We start from the raw sequence: 5690 nt of genomic DNA on the forward strand, positions 1-5690 counted from the left end.
CTCCTAAGGCTCTCAGATCTTAACCCAGCTCCACTTGCCCCTGTTCCTGCTGTGGGTTCCCTTCTCCAGGGACTCCTTTCTAAGGAGGATGATTTCCAGACATCAGAGCAGCACATGGCCCTTCACAGCCTGACTCCTCCTCCCAGCCCCATGGCCGGGCTCTCTGCTCCACATCCTTGGCCAATCTCTTTAATAAGACAGTAAATTCCTTCTGATTTCTTATAAATGCTGTGTTCCTCCAGCCCGAGAGTGTTTGCAAATGGAGGCTGTTGATGCATTTCTTCTTTATTATTTTTCTTTTTTCTTTCTTTTTGTCTCCTTTCCAATGAACTAATTTCCCTGGGAGTTGCCTCAGGCCCTACAGAAGGTGAGAAGTGAAGTCTCAGCAGATGGAGGGTGGGCAGCGTCTCTCACTGCAGGGCGCTGTGCATTTTAGCTCCACAATTAGTTTTCCTAGAACTCCCAGGACAGCACCTCAGCCACACAAACCATTTGGCACAGGCCCCTGAAGTCCCTTGCATGAGCCCTTTTACAATATAAAAGTAGAGAAACTCTCCTGGTCACCTGCTGAGAGACAGCTGGTGATGGCAGGGCATGGTGGGAATGGCTGTGGTGCTGGGAGCAGGAAGGTGGGTCTGTGAGGTCCCCGCTGCCTGGGCTTCCTGAGACCCGAAGTCCCCACAGCTGTGGGTTTTGTGCCTGCAGCCCAGACCTGCAGGTAAGACAGCGGATGGTGTCTGGCACTCTGTGGGACCTGGCACTCTGAGGAAGGGGAATTGGTAACATTGGTTCATCTGTTCTACATTCCTCCTTCCTACCGAAAACAAACTACTCCGAGACAGGTCTCACAGAGAAGAACCAGCCCAGAGATGGATGTGCATGGAGAGCTGCCCTCTGGGTGTGGGAAGGTGCTGGGAGGACTGGAGGTCACTCACACTTTGTCTTGGAGGGAACGGCTCCCTGAGGCCACAGGGCATGGTCATTCCTCTCTCCCTCTCTCACCCCCACACACCCCTCTCTCCTCTCTGAGCACACACTGTCCTGGACTCTGCGGGTTCCAGCTTCTCTGTCCCTCCAGAAGTCAGGTCTCAGCCTGTGCTGACCCAGCGGTCCTCAGAGTTGAGCCTCCAGGAGGCAGAATCTCCACCCACAGGGAACACCAGCAACATCGGGGGTAACCGGGGTCCTGCTGCCAGGACAGCCGGGAGATGCCTCAACATCTGCTCTGCTGGGACGAGCCTGCTCTGAATCCCAGGGCAGGTCTCGGCTCCAGTCAGCAGCTCAGCCTCCCAGAGCTTCCCTGGGCTCCAGTAAGTACAGGAGGCTGATGATGACACTGACATGGGACAGCAGCCTCAGTGCTGATCACACAGCGCTCGAGAACATGGGAAAGGAAGCCCTAAATTCACCTGTGCTGTCAGGGTCAGGGCTGTCCCCCACTCCAGCCAGGCTGCTCCTCTGCTGAGTTCTTCCACCCCAACCCAGGGTACAAGGCCTGACAGTCCTAAGAATGCAGTTCCCTCTTTTCTCCACCTCTCCATGACTCGGCCTTTGGCTGCTTCGATGCAAATAGCACAGTAGTTCTGTGTTGAAATCAGCGTTATTGAAGTAGCTTCATATGAAATCATATGTGTTTATATTAAGAGCACAGCTTGTGAGAAATGACTAATATGTGGAAATGGATAAACAAATGTGTGTGAGTGACTCTGTGTGTGTGTGTGTGTGAGTGTGTGTGTGTGAGTGTGTGTGTGTGTGAGTGTGTGTGTGTGTGTGTGTGTAGAGAGAGACAAAGAGGGAAAATCTCTTAACTGCTCCACAATGAACGTACAGACTATCCCACCAACCCTGGCTCCAAGTGCCAGGAATTTGCTTTCTGTCGCTACAGATGAGGTTTCTCTTGTGTAGGATTTCATCTTGTAGAAACATGTAACACGTCCTCTGTCTTACCGACCTTCTAGCCCTCAACACAGCAGCTTTGAAATTCACTCGTGGTGTTGTGTGTTTATGTTGCCCAGGGCTGCACTGGATAGAGGTATTTTAATCTATTCCCCTACTGGCCATCACTTGGGTTGTGTCCAGCTTAATCCATTATGAACAATCCTGCAATGTCCCTTCCTCTGGAAACCATTATGTGGACACACAGTTTTGTTTCTCTCGGGCACTTCACTAAGGCTAGAATGAAATACCTTCGGACAGAGTCTGTGTGAGCTTTGGGAAGAGTGAGCAAGCATCTGCAGAGCGGCTGTGCTCCTGGCAGCAGGTCTCAGATGTGCACTTGTTCACGTCCCATCAAGAGATCTTCACGCTCGACTCCCTCTGTGCCATCACTGTGTTTGCGTAATGAGACAGCATGGCGACTTAATTTTCCATTTGAGACTCATGATGCTCTATACGTGTTATATGCTGAGCAGGCATCTGCACAGATTCTCTGGCCAAGGGGCTGTGTGATGCCCTTCACACGTCTCCCTGAGCAGTGCCCCATGGTTTTGCCAGCGTTGCTGCTGCTCTTCTTCCTGCGTCCTCCACGCTGGCCTGTGCGGTGCTCACTGGGAACAGGAAAGGCCTGCAGGAGCAAGGGCATCACCCTATGCCTCTGGGACAGTGGGCACCTTGGGCCGGGCTCTTCAGATCAAGGACAGTGGGAAGGCTCCTCCAGGCCCAGGTACCATGAGTCCACAGTGGCTGATATGCAGCTACTCGGTAGTAGTGACTGTCCCATGAGTCCCCTGGAAAGGAGTTGCTCTGTCTGAGCTCCATCCCACAGGGCTCCGGTGTGACCCAGGCGCTGGGGCTGGCCCTGCGGGAGCGGGTCTAGAACAGCACCGCATTGGGCCGCCTACACTAAGGCTGGGCACCTCCTGCTCACTGTCCTGGCTGCCTGTGCTGCTCAGGGGAGCTTCTGCGCTGGTGGAGGGCAGGCAACACAGAGCCTTCCTTCCCCATCTCCCCTCCAGACCTTTTGGTCATCTGTTTTCAGGAGCCGCCTCCCAGGCTGTGGTGACTCAGGAAGCGTCACTGTCCACGGCTCCTGGAGGGCTGCTCATACTCCTGTGGCTGCAGTGCTGGGGCCATCATCACCAGCACTCTGCCCGCTGCATCCATCAGAAGCCCAGTCTAATCTCTTCGCCCAGGGTCTCATAGGTGACACCAGCAACTGGGGCCCAAGGGTCCCCATCGGATTTTAGGCTCCCTGCTTGGTGACAAGGCTGCCCTGTTGTCATGGGGCCCAGCCTGAGCAGGAGGCCAGTGTTGTGTTCCGTGGCACAGCGAGCCTCTTCACATGATGCAGATGGCCCGTGCAATGCACTGTGGTAAAGTCCTGTAAACTAGGTGACACGCAACGGAAATTTACTTCTCACTGTTCCGGGAGCTGGGAAGTCCAACATGGAGGCGCTGGGGAGGTGATGCCTGGGGGGGGCCTGCCCCCTCCTTTGTGGGAGGCTGTCTTTCTGCTGCGTCCTTGCAGAGTGGGGGTGGGAGAAGTTATGGGAGGCTCCTTCGTTACGCCTCAGCCCTTAAGACCTAATCACTGCATAGAGACTATGCTTCCTGAGGCCATTGCACTGGGGCATGGATATCCACACATGGCTTTGTGGACACACATTCAGTGTCTGGCTGGGGCAGCTGGAAGGGCAGTGGAGGAGGAGGACAGCCAGCCTCAGTTACCACAGGAGACCATCAGGTTCTATGGCTCCTTCCACTGATGAGCTCGACATTTTTTTTCTGGGGAAAAAGGCCAAACAGATTCCTGGAGAAACTGCCCCATGAAATGAGTGTGTCTAAACAGTGCATGGGGTGGACATTAGCGGACTTGATGGTGTCCATCTCAATGCCTCTTCAGGCCGGTGTGTGCTTTCCCAAATGCCTGAATATTACTGGTCAACCAGTGTCATCGGAGATGCCTGATGGGTCTTGAAATTGGATAAGGGGTCACTCAATTGCGCTTCCAGGGACCGCCGGCACTCCATGGCTGAGCTGTGTGCAGTGATGAGGCCCTGGCCTCTCACCCAGGTCAGGACTTGGAGGGGCCGTCCCAGCTCCAGAGGTCATCATGGAAGGGGCTGAGTTTGCTACAACTGCTCCACACTGAGGCAGATATGTGAAGTTCCACAACCACAGGAGTGTCATTAAACCAGGAGTAAGCGGAGGGGCAGAAACGCCAAGTTGCTGCTACTAGACTTGGGAGTGCAGTGCAGATGGGAGAGGTCCACTCACAACCCCACCTGGCACACTCTGGGAGAGGTGAGTCCCAGGTTCTAGTGTCTGGGAGAGAGCTGTGCCCGTGGACATCCCACAGTGCAGGCCAGCACCAACACCCAGCCCAGTCGCTCTATGCTCAGTTCTCAAGAGATGGTAACCAACAAAACCCGTGTCTGATATTTGGTGGTGGCAGAGGTAGAAAAGATCAGGTCATGTGGCGAAGATAATCTTTGAGAAGCAAAGCAAGAAAAGATGGTGACAAACATGACACTCAAAGGCCATAGGAATAATGGCTTTTTTAATTGTATCATTAACATTTTACAAATTACGCATATTTCCCTTTTTTTCCTGGTTTCATCCCCCTCCCCCTTCCTCTTCTCTGAGGCAGCAGGCCTGGCTGGGCTGCCCCTGGGAAGCCTCTGTTGGAATTCATCTGGGGTGGCTGGCACAATATTAGTGAAATATTAGGGAAAGTTATAGATTAGTCTCAAACCTTTTGGAAGGCTGAGAGGTTTTATCGGGACAGGCTGAAGGCAGCCGGTCCATTACGTTAGGAAAAGATGGAGACGATGGGAGGCTTTCCCAGCTAAGTGTGTTGATCCCACATCCCTTTGTCTCTAGTCTTTTTCCTCATGTAAACTTTGTGCTGGATCATCCAGTCAGGGGGAGGTGAAAGGGGAATTACCCGTTAATGGTGTTTGCTCTGGGCCACTATTTTCACCATGTTAATTATCCACAGGTATGTTGGCTTAGAACCCCTGTTATGGAATTCATACAGAATAAATGTGAGGATGGACAGGGGTCTGGTCCATTGGCTGCAGTCACCCTCTAAAAGCAGCCGACGACCATCCCGAGCCCACTTGAATCACTGAAGCAGGTGTGAGAGTGCATTTATTCACCCATCGTTGAGTCTGGGACTGCAGGACAGAGCCCTGCTGGTGGTGATTGACGTCTCAAGCCTCTCTCCAGTGTGTGCATCTACCTGGAGTGTCTTCATTGTCACTGCTGGAACCATGTCTCCTACAGCCAATCAAGCTCTGGAGACACAAACACCAGCAAGAAAGGTGTTACCCAGAGGAGCTGACCCACCCTGCCTGCCACAGGGGAGGCCACACCGCCTCCCACAGCAACTCCCTGCTCTGTCCTCTGCCTTCTCAGAACTGATCTGGGCTCTCTGGCATCAGAGGCCTTCATCAAGTCACTGCTCACATTTGCAAACTTTTCCATCAAGAGAGGACCCCCTTTCAACCTGCCACTACCCTGTCCTCTAGGTCATTACGGCTCTCACCGCCAGGCTTATCAATGTGGAACCCCAACCACTACGGGCAGGCTTCAAGTCGGTGATCCAACAAACAGACCCTGTGCCAGGTCAGAGCCGCTGCTGCAAGACTATTCTGTGCAGACGGGAACGTTCTCTCTGCATTGTGTGCAGGGCTGCTGGGTGCTGGAAACGTGCCCAGCATGATGAGGGACTAGAGAGTACATTAAAA

The sequence above is a fragment of the Cebus imitator genome, unplaced genomic scaffold, assembly GCF_001604975.1.
Source record: "Cebus imitator isolate Cc_AM_T3 unplaced genomic scaffold, Cebus_imitator-1.0 Scaffold804, whole genome shotgun sequence".
Taxonomy (NCBI): domain Eukaryota; kingdom Metazoa; phylum Chordata; class Mammalia; order Primates; family Cebidae; genus Cebus; species Cebus imitator.